Genomic DNA, 17,230 nt, shown 5'->3' with positions numbered 1-17,230 from the left:
GCAAATCACACTTTGGATGAATTTAATAAAGACGTTGCTGTTTTCTCCTCGTCGCTAAAGGCCCTCAGGTTAAATTAACATCGTTTATCTAACTTAAATGCTAGAGCAGCTCTTTGTTCTGGTAAGACTCTGGCAATATTCATGCAGGTCAACAGATATTTCAATCAGAATGTCAGGACAAAAAAGAATGCATGTGGCGGGATGGATGCACTATCTAATGCTTGCTTTTGTCATCAGATGAAAGACTTAAGTTTTGGTTAAGAAGAGTGTAGCATGGAATGGATTTTAGGAAAACCAGGCAGCGAGATTGAAACTAGTGTGGAAATAGGCCCTTCAGCCCTACAAGTCCACACCAACCCTCCGAAGAGTAACTCACCCAGACCCATTTCCCTCTGACTTATGCACCTAGCACTATGGGCACTTTAACATGGCCAATTCACCTGACCTGCACATCTTGGGATTGTCGGATGAAACCGGCGCACACCCGGAGGAAACCCACGCAGATACGGGGAGAATGTGGAAAAACTCCACACAGACAGTCACCCGAGGCTAGAATCGAAATTGGGACCGGGGTGCTGAGAGGCAGCAGTGCTAACCACTGAGCCACCATGCCGCCCTCGGCACAGTGCATTATTGGATTATTGGATTATTGACTGATGACATAAATAATAAAACAGCTTCTTCTAATTTTAACGTTGGTTAATTTGCATGGAAAGCAGATTCATGCTATGAGATGGCAGGAAAATGGACAAATATAAGGCAAGTCATGTGAACGTGAACGATGGAGGTCTGTAAGGTAGTGTGATGGGAAACAAGTTCATTAGTCATCAGTAGGAGAGTGATGGGAAGAGGTCAGGTTGTGGAGAGCTCACTGTCCAAACACTGCGAGGGAGAACAGAATCTAGCAGCAGACCAGATAATAGGAGGGTACTGAAGTGAAGTTATATTTCGGCGAGCGTGAAATCAATGTTTGGTCAGAATAAATTTGGGTAAAACAATATCTGTTGAATGAATGCAAATTTCAGATGCTAACACCAGCTTCTATACAGGTAAAAAATGTTTTCTTGTTATTTTCATCAATCCACGCAAAATGACTTTCACAATCGATGGCATTATTATTTCTTCTAATTTCTCATCATTTATTGTCAAACTCTAATTGTTGCAAGAAACATGGTAATCAAGATTAACAACATAGCTGTGACTTTGGGGCACATGCCATCCAGTCCAAGTAACCAGAGCAGATACCTTTCCCTGAAGGGCATTCGCAAAATGCAACATTTTCCTTTTTTAGTTTAGTTTTGTTTTAATGAATATGATGACAAGAATGTCATTTGATACCTTTCCATTTCAGAAACGTTTTTTCATTCTTTTTTTAATGGTATGATTCAATTCGGGATTATTATTCGTGTAATATTAGCGCTATGTCATTGACTCGACTGAAATATTATTACTGAATGAAGAAATTTATGTTGAGATGATGAAGGACTAAAATACAATGATTGGAAGACCGATGAGCCTGCTGTTTCAAAACCGACAGTGAAGGACGCCATCTGACTACCTTCCTAACTGTTACATCCAGGTGGGCGGTCATCTTTTCCTACACATTTCTGCATTTTCAAAATGTTTCCAATTACAGTCAGGGATAATTATTTTATTCATGGTCCGGGAGCCCTTCAAAACTCAGTTAGGTGGCTGCTCTCAGTAATTCTATTTTCTCATTAGCAGAGAAATTGGCATAATTAGAAATTTTAATGCATTCCTGATGATCTGCCTGAACTTGGATAGAGTCACCAAATATATAAATGCATTTGTGCAGGAACTCACATTCCGAAAATAAGTTGCAAAGTCCCTAAATATTTTGACAGATTCAGTAATGTATTCTCTTCTAATGGTATAACGTAAGACATTTATAACATAACACGACCACAGAAGTATGAAGCATCCAGAAATAGTGAACAGTAATATAATAGATTTCCTCCTACTCTCCATTTCTGGGTCACTGAGATTCTCACGTCTTTTCTGACCCTTCAGTGCCCTACGTACTCGACTGGCCACTAAAATATGTCTGACAGTCAGAGCATTAAAAAACATAATTAATATAATCGGGAGCAATGGATTTAAAACCTTGTTGAACAGATCGAATCCCCTCCATGTTGGCTCAGTCCAATAGCTTTTCTTAAACCTACAATTGAAGGGCACATTGTCAATTATATACCAAGGTTCATATATAAAGTAGATGCCGATATTTTTTAAACTGAACAGAAGACAGATTGTTGATAGAACCACAGCTGCCATTTTCCCTGTGCAATAATTTATTTTTAGTTTTGGGCAACAAATGGCCACAAACCGATCAAAGGAGAAGACTAACGTGAACCAGACAGAAGAATCTCTGATTGCATACCGCAGAACAGACAAGGAACTGCACACAGGAGTGATATCCAGGAAGATGTCTTCGACAATATAGGAAGATAAAATCTGCTTCATAATGGTGTTAGTTATAGTGGACAGCAGATCCATCGCTGCCATGGCAACCAGATAACGCGTGGTGCAGGAAGAGAGGCCACATGTTCCACAGGAGAGGATGACAAGCGCCAGTAAATTAACTGTGAGGGTGAATGAACAGAAGATATATTGGAAATTATTTTGCAAAGAAAGAAACAGCAAAAGTTTGACATCACATTCGAGTCGTCATCTGCTGGTGGTGATCTGCAAAGCTTAACATTTCAAAAGTGTATTTCCAAATCCAGCCTGATTGTTTTTCTTTATAAAATAGGACCTGACACTGACCATCTCATACTTTATATATATGGACGTTTGACTCGCCATTTAGATAACACAATGGAAGGATCTAAAGGTGCTGATGTCTTTGTGGCATTACCATTAAACTACGTATCAGGAGACTCAACCTCATACTCTTACCACAGATTACATCCCACATGGAAGATGGTAGAAATTGAATTTCATAAAAATTCTTAAGTTAGGAATCTAATAATGACTCTGAAACAATTTTGGGGAACAAGACCATTTAGTTCGCTAATGTAACTTAGGGAGAGAGACAGCGATCCTTGCTTGCTTTGTACAGTATCTGACTCCAAGTTGATAGCCATGGAGCCGCCGTAACGTCTCTCTGGTAACACAGGTTTGGCCAAGCAATGCTGCCTGGCAAGTTCAGTGAATGAACATAAACAAAATAAAGTAAATGATGAGAGACGAATTGACAGGGTATCAGAGTTCAGTTCTTCCTCAGGTTTGGAGACTCACCCTGCATCATACATATGACGGTTCCAGGCACGAAGTCTGGCTGGTATTGAACCAGTTCCTGTCCTACACATGAGATAGCTTACAGATGATACTGCTTGTTTAGTTCCAGTTCACTGACTCTTGGACAATAGCCAGATGTTGCTTTGCTTGTGTGGTACCAGGCTCCCTCTCCAGAATGAAACACCATTCAGGATCAGGATGTGTCGAAGAGAGAAGATGGACAGCGATATTATTGGTAAATTACGAAAAAAATTGATGATTTTTATGCGTTTCAAATCTTAAATAGAACCTTGATGCTTTGCATTCAACACATGTAGATGAAATGCGAAGAAAGAGACTTGAGAACGGCGGGTATAATAAATAATACACACGCCAGACAGAAAGACATTTCAATGAAGACATTTGCTGAAGCAAAATAATTTTATTATGCTATATGCAATCGGTTCAAAAAACAATTTAGTTCGACAAGGCAAGGCAACAATGGAAGACTTATCAACTAAACTGCATGAATTTCAATGAAAGAAGTCTGTCAAGCAAGGTGGATTAGCTCAGGACAGCGATGGGAAATGGAGCCAGGACACCAAAGCAGCTGAAAAGAAAACATGGCTGAGGGAGAGACTGAACTGACAGCTCAATATTTTTGGGGTTTGTATGAAGGAAGAATTGAAAGAGATTCAAGAGAGGTGTAAGTGGCGTTTCCATAAGGCAGTAGAGTCGAGGTATAGAGCAATGCAGCATGGAAACAGGTCTTTTGGTGCAACGTTCATGCTGAACACAGTGCCCACTCAGCTCGTTCCAGTTGACTGCATTTGTTGCATATGCCTCGAAAACCGTCCCATCCATGTACTGAGCAAAATGTTTATTTTAAAATGCTGCTAATGCATCTGCATCAAACACTGTCTCTAGCAGTTCATTCGAGATACATTCAACACTCGGAATTATTAAATTGCCCCTTAGGGCCTTGTTATATCTTTCTCTGTTCACCTTAAACCTATGCCCTTGAGTTTTCACTTCCACAGCCCGGGGAATAAAACTGTATGAATTCATGCAGTCCGTGCCTCTCGTGACATTATACACCTCAATAAGGTCCACCCTCATTCATGTGCATCCAGGAGTAAAGTACTATCCTCGCCAATCTCTCCAAATGCATCAGACCTACTAACGCTGACAACGTTCTTGTAAATGTTCTTTGCACTCGTTCCACTGTAACTATGTCTTTCCTATAACAGGGTTCACAAAACTGTGCACAATACTCCAAGTGCAGCCTCACCAACGATATATACAACTGTGATGTAACATCCCAACTCCGATACTCAATGCCTTCACCGAGGAAGGCCAGCATGCTTCATCACCCTGTCGTTCTGCGACACCGCTTTCAATGAACTATGCACTTGTACTCTTGAGTCCTGCTATTCTATAATATTCCTCAGGACATTACCATTTATTGTATAATTCCTACCTCGGTTAGACTTTCCAAGGCGCAACACCATATGCTTATCTGCACTAAATTGCATTTGCCAATTCTTAGAACCACCCCATCTGAACAAGGTCCCTCCGTAATTTTTGATAACTTTCCTCGCTGTCAACAAGATATCCTAATTTTAAACATACTAATCATGACTTGTACATTTACACTCCGATCGTTTATCTAAATAACAGACAACAAAGATCTTGTGACACACGACCAGTCAAAAGCCTCCAGTAGTGAAACAATTAGTGACCTTGCCGTGAAACAATATGGGTGTTAGACGAAGCATTACAATTTTATTTTATCCTGGCTTTTTTGAAGACAGGTTCTAAAGACGGAGCCAACATGCTGTCTGCCAAAACCACGAGAGTAATAACTTGTTAAACTTGAGGGTTTTGTTTATAACCTGACTTACTGTGGCCAGCACTCACAGATTAAGATTGCTACATTTTGTTTCTGTCACCTGCTTGGAGTTTCAGAAGCGTTCGAGTTTCAGTAAATGATGCCTGGCCGCTACATTCTTTGAATTGTTTCTTGATTTTTTTTTTGTTTTTTGCATCCTTCATTGAAAAATTGTCAATAAAAATCTCTGCCAGAATTTGTCTTTTTTTGCCAAGGTTTGTATTTATGGGACGTTACTACGTTGGAACAGCATTACTATATCTATTATTCAGTTAAGTTTTCTTTTTAATACTTAACTTGTTCTAAATTCCTTTTTCTCTTGTTTGTATTTTAAGTATGGAGATCAAATACTTTTTGTGCTGCTTAACGTCTTGCAGTTTGACCACTCACATCACTTCTGGAACATGGCACTACCCATTTATCTTTAAAGTAAGAAAAATTAGGGTCGAGGCTACCTTCTTAAAATATTGCGAGAAGGCGTGGATTCGTGCGATTCGTACTAATTTGGGAGCGCTTGTTTGAATGGAAATCTATAGTTCCAAGTTAGAGATAGAATTCGTGGACTGGCAGTAGGAAGTAACTTTGCATGAGTAGATATATTGAATTTCTGATGAATAAAAATGATGTTAGTGTTTTGTTTTTCTTTCTTGGATTGAAGTTTCTTGATTTAAACAGGTTGTGCCTTATGTAGTAATGGCTCTCTCGGTTACGAATTGTTTTGTGGATTGGAAGAGATGACTTCAGGAGTTTAACAAAAAGTGATCAAAGCAAAGCTGTTAGAATTGGAAGGCAAGCTGGAGTTCGGGTTGTCTGTGTCTTGATGAAAGGAAAGCTCGACATTCAAAATTGCTGGCAATGCCATTGGAATTTTTTGGAAAAGGTTCGGATTCAATTGCAGATGAAGCAGCGTGAACATGAAAAGGAAATGAAGCAGTTTGAGTGACAATACAAAAAGCTTGAACATACAAGGAGTGAAAGAGCCTTGCAGAAGAAAAGCAAAAAGTGAGTTTGAACTTCGGAACTTGACATTTAGAGAGCAAACTCGACTTGAAAGGGCAGAGGTGAAGGAAGAAGTTCGGTTTCCTGAGAAAGATAGTGACGACAAACAAACCCATTGTAGCCAATGGCCTGGATTTAAAAATGTCCACGCATTGCCTACATTTTACAAGAAAGATGTGGAAGCCTTTTCTGCTTAATTTGATAAAACGACTAAAACCGGAAATGACCTGTGACCAACTAGATATGTGCTCATTTAACTTACGTTGGTGGGTAAAGTTGTGAACGATTTGCATCACTATCAGTGCAGGTATCTTGGCAGGATGAGGAGCTGAAGAATGCTATCTTAAGTGCAGATGAGCTATGGCCAGAGGCAAAGTTTCAGGAATCTAAATCAGGAACTTGGTCAATCGTACATTAAGTTTGAAAGGATGCACTAAATAAATTTCATAGAGAATAAGGCCACTGAAAATACATCAAACCTTTGACATTCTTAGAGAGAAGACTGTTTTGGAGGATTCCAAAATGTTTCTTCTGGGAGTAGAGAGAACGCATGTGGAAGAGCGGAGAGTTATGACTGCATGTTTTGCAGCGAAACTTCCCATTATGATTGGTTGGTTCACACATAGAAGTTTGGATACCAAGATCAGTTTCAATCTATGAGGGATCCAAATTTGGGAGAAGAAAAATGCACAGTTGGTAAGGGAAAAGCAGATCTCATTGATATTCAGGATCCCATTATGGGGAACAGAAGTAAAAATCAAACTCTGGTGTTTTCACTGCAACAACTTAGACCAAATGAAATCACAGTGTAAGTGGATGAGAAAACAAAAAGCCTGGGAACGCTCATATAGGAAAACAGGATAAGCCAGTGAATTTCGTTGAAATGTTGAAGAAAACCACCCTCGAAGCTCACAAGCTTCACCAGAATGTAAAACCTGGTCATTGCTTGATTGACAAAAAGAAAGCCAAGTATTCTTAAAAATGGCAGATATTCTTACACGTTTAAAATAGAACAAGCTGCAGTCTACCTTCTTAAAATATTTTGAGGTGGATATGATCTGCTCCATCACAGATTGAACTGAGAAATAAGAAGAGAGATCACTATGGTTGTATTGTATTTTAGACCCCTCAACAGTAAGCGGGACATTGACCAGCAATATTTCGGAAAATAACGATATTGCTGAAAAAAATAGAGTCAAATACTCTGGGAGCAAAACTTGCTAATCATAGACTTGTACTGATATTGGATGGGATGGAGTGTGGTTTTGTTTGGTGTGTTTAAGGCAACTTTCTCAATCGATGTGTCGATCATCTCATTAAAAAAGGGGAATAACTCGACATTCCTTGGGAAATAATGCAGGGCAAGTGAGTGTCGTGCTAGCAGTTTGCGCTTTGGTACCAGTGACCATAATTCTATTAATTTTTAAATAGTTGCAGAAAAGGATATACATGTTGAGTAAGATAAATTTCCAAAATAAGGCAAGGCCAGTTTTGATTTTATTAGGCAGAACTGTCAGCAGTTGTTTGCAGGAGCTTGCTCACAGGCTCAGGGACGTCTGGCAGTTGGAAGACATTTCAAAGCGAAATTACGAGGGTTCAGCATAAACACGTTATTTCTCGTGAGCACAGAAAGACATTCAGGGGGATGTAACTTTGGATGAGTAGATATATTGAATTTCAGATGAAAAGAATGGATCCACATATCAGGTACAGTCAGACGGGAAGAAGTTATTCCTGAGAGCGGTATAAGGGGTCCACACTGTACACTGAAGACATGAATCAGAAGGACAAAAAGGACGAGACATGAGATAGCTTTGACTGGTATGGTTAAAGTCGTCAAAAAATTCCACAAGAATATGAATTGGAAAAGAGCAAACTGGGAGAAAATGAACCCACTTAATTATCAATAACGCCATATATGTATGAAACGAGAGGAGATGGGTGAGATCCAGAACGAATATTTCTCCTTAATTTTCACTGTGGAGAAAGACATGGAATCTCGGGGAACTAAAGACGTGATGTCTTGGAAAGAGTTCACGTAAAGACGAGGAGGTACTACAGGTCTTAAAATGCATAAAACAAGATAAAAGCCTGTGACCAGATCAACTGTTTCCCAGGCTATTGTGGCCGAGACATTCCAAATGGGTCTTAATGTAAGTAAATGCAATGTTTTACATTTCGTTAAAAAAAAGCAGGGCAGGGCTTCCACGATTAATTTTATGACCCTGTGTAGTGTTGTCAAACCGAGAGTCCTGGGGTGCAGACACATAGTTCTTTGAAAGTGCTGGCAGAAGTGGTGAAAAAAGTGTTTCACATGCTTGCTTTCATCGTTCAGAACACTGGGCACAGGATTCAGGACTTCATTTTCCAGCTGTACAGGACATCAGTAAGGCCACATTTAAAGTTCCATGCACTAACCTGCTCGCCCTGCTGTAGGAAGAAAGAAGACTAAACAAAGCTGTTTCTGAGAGTGGGAAGATTTGAGTAGTGAGGAGACAATGGGTAGAACTGGAACTTTTTTCTCCCTGAGTGGCGACCTTATCGAAGTTGGGAAAATCGTGACGGACACAGAGATGGTTAATAGACAAGGTACTTTCCCCAGAATAGGGAAGTGCAAAACTAAAGATATAAAGTTTATGGTAAGGAGGAAAATATTTAAAAGGGACTAGAAGTGCAACTTTGTTCCTAACAGAGGATGGTACTTACATGGAACAAAATACCAGATTTAATGGTAGACACCGCTAAAATTATATCATTTGAAAGAAATTTCGACAGGTTTTTGAATAGTGAAGATTTGAAGGGATACGAGCCAAAACACAGAAATGGGACGAGTACAGCTTCGAAAGCCTGGTACGCATGACGAGTGAATGAGATATTCGGTTTTGGTGACGCGTGATTCTATGACTTCCTGATTCCATGACTCTGTCTAGAAAACTTAAAACATCATAGAAGCAGCTGACACAATGTGGCAATTCAAGGAAAAATGGAGTACCAAATCACATACATCAATGAAAGGATTGCAGACGCTGCAATTTGTCACTTTAAAGGGCACAAATATTAAAACGTGAAATGGAGTAATTACAGAAATAAAAACAGGTCAATATACATTGAGAACATCATTGTTGAAAGGAAAAACATTTGCTCTCTGTGTAATTTTATGAAAGACAAAACTCCCAGAAATATAATAATATCTGTGTAAATGCAAATGACAATTAAAAATGAAAGATAATTCTATGCATAAATTTAAATAGCACTAAACAAAATAATTGTTCAGAACATTCACAAATACCCAAGATCACATGATGTCCAGAATGTTTTTCTAAAATGTCTCTACAGAGGGAAACATTGCATTATCGTCTACCCGTCGAATATCTCTCGCTTAAAAATGGTGCTGGCAAAAAAATAATCATTTTTTATAAGAAAATGATGAATTTATGGGATGTATGTATCATTGGCGTTGCCAGAGATCATTGCCTGCCTCAAAATGCCCAGGGGCAAACAAATGCTATCACGACACAGAATATCTATCACAGCTAACCAAAATGGCTTGAATGCATATTGGAACGGGAGGCAGAAGATACAATTGTTGTGGTTCACGTTGGCACGAACGACATAGGCAAGAATAGGAAGGATGACCTGTTGGGGAGCTGCGCTTTTCCAGCAACACATTTTTAAGTTCTGATCTCCAGCATCTGCAGTCCTCACTTTCTCCTGTTTGGGGAGTACCAAGCACTACAAACAAAATTGAAGAACAGGTCCTCAAGGGTCATAATCTCTGAATTTATGCTCGAACCACGTGACAATTGGCATAGGGTTAAGAGAATTAGGGAAGTAAACACGTAGCAAAGACATTGGTGTGTGCAAGAGGGATTCCATTTCATGGGACATTGGCGTCAGTTTTGGAAACAGGTTGATCTGTGCCGATGGGACAGTCTCCACCTGAACCGATCTAGAACCAGTGTCCTGGCGAAAAGGATACATAGGGTTATTACGAGGACTATAAACTTGTAAGTCGGGGGAGGGGAAAAGGAAAGTAACAGGGAGTATGGAGTCAAATAGAAAGATTAGTAGCAGGTTAGCATGTGTGCAAGGTTTAAGTTCGAGGTAAACTAGGAATGAACCAGAAAGGAATGACAACTTAGGACACATTACTATATTTGATGGAAATCATGAGGATAAGAAAATTAGCATTAAGGTGCTTTACCTGAATGCTCATAGTATTCATAACAAAGTACATGAATTAGCAACACAAATCATTGCAAATGATTATGATGTGGTCGGCATCACAGCGACGTGGTTGCAGGAGGTTCAGTACTGGCAGTTAAACATCAAACGATTTACAAATTATCGAAATGACAGGGAGGTAGGCAGCGGGGCGGGATTGCCTTGTTAGTAAAGAATGAAATTATATCTATGGCACTGAATGGCATAGGGTCAGATGATATGGAATCTGTCTTGGTGGAGTCGATAAGGCAATAAATGGGAGTTACGTACAGACCTTCCAGCAGTGATCAGGACCAGGAGTGCAAGACGAACCAGGAAATAGCTCGGGCATGGCAGAAAGGCAAGATTACCGTGATCATAGGGGACTTCAATATGCAAATGGACTGGTGAATTATGTTGCTGGTGGATCCAAAGAAAAGGAATTCATGAAATGTTTACAGGTTGGCTTTTTTCTGAACAGCTTGTGATGGAGCCCACAAGGGAGCAGGCTATTCTGCACTTACTGCTGTGTAACGAGCCAGAGTTTATAAAAAAATATTAAAGTCAGGGAACACTTAAGACGCAGCGATCATAATATGGTCGAGTTCAGTCTGCAGATTGAAAGAGAGAAGGCAAAATCGGATGTAACGGTGTTACAGTTAAAGAAAAGTAGTCACATGGGCATGAGGGAGGAACTGGCGAAAATTGACTGGAAACATTACCTAGTCGGGTACTTGGTCGTGCAACACTGACAGAAGTTTCTCGGTGTAATTATGAAGATACAGTTGAGAGGTTCATTCCAAAGATTACCCAGGGAGGGATTAGACAACTATGACTGACAAAGGAAGCCAGGAGATCACAGAGAAAGAGACAGCCTACAAAATGGCCAAGAGCACTGGGAAATCAAAACATTGGGAAGACTACAAAACAAATAGAGGATAACAAAGAGAGAAATAAGGAAGTAGAGGAGCATATATGAAGTTAAGTTAGCTTGTAATATAAGAGTAAAAGTTTCTTTCAATACAAAGGAAACAGACCAGAGGCAAAAGTAGAGGTTGAGCTGCTCCAAACTGATGCAGGGACGCCAGTGATGGGAGATAAGGAAATAACTGAATAACCTAATAAATACTTTCTGTCAGTCTTCACAGTGGAAGAACTGAGTAATATCCCAACAATTTAGGAGAGGCAAGGGGCAGAGTTGAGTATGGCAGCAATTAAAAAAAAGGAAGTCATTGAAAAACTAAAAGGTCTAAAAATGCATAAGTCTCCTGGCCCGGATGGCCTCCATCCCAGAGATCTGAGGGAGGTGGCTGAAGAATTAGCTGAGGCGTTGGGTTGTAATCTTTCAAAAATCATTGGAATCAGGGAAAGTCCCAAATGATTGGGCAATTGCTGTTGTAACCCACTTGTTCAAGAAAGGATCAAGCCAAAGATGGAAAATTATAGGCCAGATCGCCAAAACTCAATTGTAGGTAAAATTCTTGAATCCATTGTTAAGGGTGAGGATTCTGAATTCTTCGAAGTGCAGGGTCGGATTAGAACAAGTCAGCATGGATTTAGTAAGTGAGGTCATGCCTTACAAGCCGGTTAGAATTCTTTGAACAGGTAACAGGTAGGTTAGACCAGGGAAACCCTGCAGATTTTATCTAAGTATAATTACAAAAGGCCTTTCGTAAGGTGCCTTTCGGGAGGCTGCTGAGTAAAGTGAGGTTCCACGGTGTTCGAGGTGAGCTATTGGCGTGGATTCAGGATTGGCTGTCTGACAGAAGGCGGAGAGTTTTGATAAAATGTTCTTTTTCAGAATGACACCTGGTGACAAGTGGTGTCGCGCAGGTTTCAATGTGGGGGCCGCAGCTGTTCACTTTATATATTAATGAACTGGGCGAAGGGATTGAGGGAATTCTGGTGAAGTTCGACGATTATACGAAGTTAAGTGGACAGACAATAGTACTGAGGAAGTAGGGAAGCTACAGAAAACCGTAGACAGTTTAGGAGAGTGGTCCAAGAAGTGGCTGATGAAATTCATTGCGAGCAAATGCGAGATCTTGCACTTCGGAAAAAAAAATAACACAGGCAAGGGCTATATTCTAAACGGTGAGAAAATTCATTAAGTCAACGTCCAAGGGGATCTCAGAGTGCTCGTAAAGGATTATCTAAAGGTTGAATTTCAGGTTGACTCCATGGTGAAGAAAGCAAATATAATGTCACTTACCTCAAGAGAGTTGGCATTTAAAAACAGTGATGTGCTACTGAGACTTATAAAGTTCTTGTTAGGCTCCATTTAGAATACTGAGCCCCACAACCCAGGAAGATCATACCCTCATTGGAGCGTGTCCAGCGGAGATCCACACGAATGATCCCTGGAATGGTATGCCTAACAGATGATGAATGATTGAGGATCCTGGGATTGTATTCATTGGAGTTTAGAAGATTGAGCTGCGATCTAACAGAAACTTACAAGACAATTCCTCGCTTAGAAATTGTGGATGCTGGGAAAATATTTCCATCAGGCGGGAATACTAGGACACTTGGGCACAGAATTAGAGGAGGTTAATTTAGAATGGAAATGAGCAGACATTCTTCAGCCAGAGCGTGGTGGGCATGTGGAATTCATTGCCACGGAAGACAGTGGAAGTTATGACGTTAAATGGCTGCAAGGCAGAGATTGAAAAATTCTTAATTCCAGAAGTAACTAAGGGATTCGGGGAGAGTGATGGCAAGTAGCGTTGAAATGCCCATCAGCCATGAATAGCGGAGTGGACTCGATGGGCCGTATGGCCTTACTTCCACTCCGACTTCTTATGGTGTTAAAACATCGGTTCGGCCCCAGTTACTACGTTTTGATCACATCTGGTTGCCATACCACAGGATGAACGTACATGCTTTGGATACAGCACAGTGTAGGCTTGATGACGGGCTCCAGCCCAAAACGTCAATTTTCTTGCTCCTCGAATGCTGCGTGACCAGCTGTGTTTTTTTTACAGCAACACACTCTGAACTCTGATCTACAGCATCTGCAGACCTCACTGTCTCCCCCTGAAAGTAATGATACCTGGACATCAGGGGTTACATTATGAAGCGGCAGCATGAAAATTAAGCTTGTTTTATTTTAAGAATGAAAGCCTAAGGGAGTGGTCTGGTTCAAGTTTTCAAGGTATTGTCAGTTTAAGACAGGGTCGGTAAAGAGAAACAATTTCCACTGTCCGTCGGTTCGGGAACTCGGGGCGTTGCCTTCCAGAAACTGGTGAATTTTTCCACCACTTTATTTCTTTGTTGTTCTTGTTTTGTTTCAGATCTTCATCATTGGCAATTCTTTGTATTCTTGCATACTTTATAATATTCAAGTGTTGCTTTTGCCCGCCAAATGTATTTGTCATCCCTGACTTGTGAATTTAATAAATTGAATAAATAGATTTTTTAAAAACAATCTCCTGTTATGAAGGTTGATCTTGGTCGTTTCCTTGAACGTTGCAATCCATGAGTGAAATGAACACCCTTGTGTTGACAGGCAGGTAGTCCGAAGGTTTTACGTTTGGATGGTCTGCAGTCTCGACAATTACCGTAACTCAATGGTGCTCCAACGTTTTCTCAGGTTTTTGCCTCCCATTTGCCTGTTTGTAATGTCTGTCGAAAGACCCTGGACTTTTTTCTAACGCTCTCAGCATTATAGCTCATGCAATTTGTCGACATCCTGAAATTTAGGAATAATGAGTAATATTGTTGAAGGAGTTAAAAGTAGCATCAAATATTCGCACTGCTATATTTCTTTGATAAGTCTGGACTCTTGAATTTGTTCCAATGCACTAAATGCATTAGCAATATCCAAACATATTGCTAATTCATGATTCGAACATGGTGAGGATACATTCTACAATCTGGAAATGTATCAGTCGAATTTAGAGAGGATAAAAAGGCATGTTTAGCCTTATATTAAAGCATTGTACCTGTACAGGAATATTCCGGATGAGCTCTAGACCACACATTTGCAATGTTACAGAGAAATATTTTCACGTACAACGCCCTTGAAATACCCAGTAACCCCAACGGGTTCGTGACATCAATGAAAGTGACTGAAATTTGCTGATGAGGGGTATCTTTACAGACATCCTGAGCAGTAGGTTTCATTGACGCATTGAGCAGATCTGTCTGAAAATGTTTTGAAGTACTTCAGGTTAGCCTTTTGTACTGTTGTTCTTTTCACTGTTTTATTTCTATAAGCAGACAACTGGCAATCTTCCAGATAGGATGACATTTTGAAATGTTAGTCGCAATTAACATGGCAGGAGTGCAGAGTGCAGAGTTTCGATGATGTAATCAATTGTGAAATAGACAAGAGCTGTTTGTTGCGTGTTGCTGCTGTTACTTGGTTTTCAACAGGAAGATCTTACATATGACTGGATTATACGTTATGTACACGTATGCAAGTTGCCTTCCCGCTAAACAATCCTCCATCGTCTGTGAACAAACGTTGTTCTCATGATAATGCAGTGTTGTCGTTACGGGGGATATATCGACCTCCATTACCACAAAGACTCATCCACTGCCTGGCTCTGAGGTAAAGACTAAGGTTAAATCCATTTTAAAAACTGCGTGTGACCTGCGACCTCAGAGAGGTCCCCAGTTCTGATCTGCCAGATCAGTTCAAAATCTGTGGCCATGTATCTATGCGCAATGATTAACCGGTGCTTGAGGAAGCAGGTTAATCTACACTAAAAAAAAAACAAAATTTTGTCAGAGGTATGACAATTCAGAGGATAATAAGTATTTGTGCCAAAAATTTGGAAACTGCAGTCCTGGCCATTGTTCAAATATAAGTTAAAAACTAGTTGCATTTTCTGTTTGCCCAATTCAATAGACCGCAGAGTAAAATCAACATTTTACTCTTTGACATATTACCGAGCACATGACCATTGCCAACAGATATCTGCGTGTGGTGATTTATCTAAACATAATGATGTTTGACCCAACCGGGTATTCAAAAGAATGCCTTCAATGAAGAGTTATCTTTGAACTCTTAAAGTTTAGCTTAACACGATACTTCATTAACAAAACGCATTAAGAAAGTACGTTAGTGTCTTGAAGGCACAGTTTTTAAATCAATTGATTCAGTACTGTAAAGTAGACACCTCAAGACTTTCAACTAACACTAGCAGTATCACTAAGCTAATACATATTTTTTAAAGTGTATAATATTGGCAACGGGGTCAGCATTTAAGAATACGTTTTGCAGCGTATAACAAGGTCAACTCAAACAGATTTATACAATTTCAATGATTAAAGTCACTGACCAGGAAGACCGATAACACCAAGTATTGTGTATGATATTTTCCTCATATTGCGCCGTAAAGGAGTCATTTTCCATGTCAGGTAAAGCGTTTGCTGCAACCAACCTCTCTGGAGCATAATCTGAGCTAATATGCATTTGAAGCTATTATTATCTGTTGTGTAACCTCCACAGGGATTTTGAAATTGCAGAATCGTTCAACTTCATTCAAAATAGAAATCAACAATTAGATTGCAACACTGAATGCATTATCACTCGCAAAAGAATATTTTCTCCAAGAGATTTAATTGCAAAACTCAACTATAATAATGAAAGAAAGAATCCACTTGATTTTTGTTCAGCACATGAACAATAGAGTGGAAACAGAAAACAATCCCAAACCTTTATGTTGAAATATGTTTCAATTGATCATGACCATTCATTATTACAATTCAAAATTTTGGACAGAATCTCTCAGTGATGCCTCACTGATGAATTAGATGTAAGCTCTTGTGCTACATATTGGCAGTGTGCTTCCAATTAAACCTGTTGGACTATAACCTGGTGTTGTGTGATTTTTAACTTTGTACATCTCCACAAGATCGTTTTCTTTGATGGACTCAGATGAGATGCATGAAAACGGAAGCGTAACGGGACTGAAATGTCATGACTGATTGGTTGATGATTACCTTATTTTCATTTCTCCTACAGTGTAATTATTTCCGTTCGTACAACGTTACCTGACATAAAAGACAATGTTTAAAACAACATAAACGGGGTGAAAGGTGTAACTTTCTTGTAGATAATAAAATGAATATCAGTGGCAACGCATTAAGCAATTGTAATGCGAGCCAATGCTGCATTCCATCCAAATCCCTAACTACCGCGACGCCATTGTGCTCCTATGCAGCCAGGAATCCAATCATTCCTGAAGTAATATGAGCTCTGAATTAACGAACTGGAGGACAAACATTGATCACAGGCATTCGTTATAAAAATACAAGGTTATTTGTACACGTGATTCTGAAAGAAAACACATCTTTTAGGCAATGTTCTTCTGGTTACGTCAGGGGCAGGATATTATCACCATAGATGAGGCTGGTATTGACATCAGTAAGTAGGAGAAAAGCATGCAGTCTTTGAAATGTCTGGTGGTTTCCAAGTTCTTCACGTGTGATTTTACGACACTGATAGCTGTAGATTCGAGGAGAAAAAGGAAAATGGCTTCGTAATGAAAACACTTGGGCCCGTGCTGTGGGACAATGGAAAGGAGTACGAACACTCCATTCATTGAGATAGATATAATATCTGCTGTCGGTGTGTCCACCAGCCTCCATTAACTGGCACTGTCCGACTTCAGAATTTCCGAACAACTTTGGAAAAGAGGCTGCTCTGGAAGTTGTTGATCACTTTGTCATGGTTACTACCTGCACTGATGATATTGATTTGACGAAGAAGACGATTCTGTTTAAATAATTGTACGCTTCAAGGAGATTCCTGCTTTATTTAAATGACATTTACAAAGGCAACGATCTTTCTTTGAGGAAATAATAGATTTTCTCAAAAAAAATGGATCATTTGCTTGCTCAAGTATTTGTGCTGTAGAAGTGATTATTGACTTTAAGTCATGGGGC

The 17,230-nt window shown here is 39.8% G+C and overlaps 1 long non-coding RNA gene across 1 annotated transcript; it reads right to left on the bottom strand.

The window, feature by feature from the left end:
* Positions 1–2,270: 2,270 nt before the first annotated feature.
* On the bottom strand, positions 2,271–16,132 carry LOC148134796 (uncharacterized). Its single transcript, XR_015755619.1, has 3 exons — positions 15,999–16,132; positions 15,622–15,818; positions 2,271–2,603 (listed from the first exon to the last, which is right to left on the bottom strand). It is a non-coding gene; the product is annotated as an uncharacterized LOC148134796 (long non-coding RNA).
* Between the last annotated feature and the right edge of the window lie 1,098 nt (positions 16,133–17,230).

The sequence above is a fragment of the Chiloscyllium plagiosum genome, unplaced genomic scaffold (genome assembly GCF_037043375.1).
Source record: "Chiloscyllium plagiosum isolate Xiang-an unplaced genomic scaffold, Cpla_swu_hap1 HiC_scaffold_52, whole genome shotgun sequence".
Classification (NCBI taxonomy): Eukaryota; Metazoa; Chordata; class Chondrichthyes; order Orectolobiformes; family Hemiscylliidae; genus Chiloscyllium; species Chiloscyllium plagiosum.
This window is presented reverse-complemented; position numbering and strand designations above follow the sequence as displayed.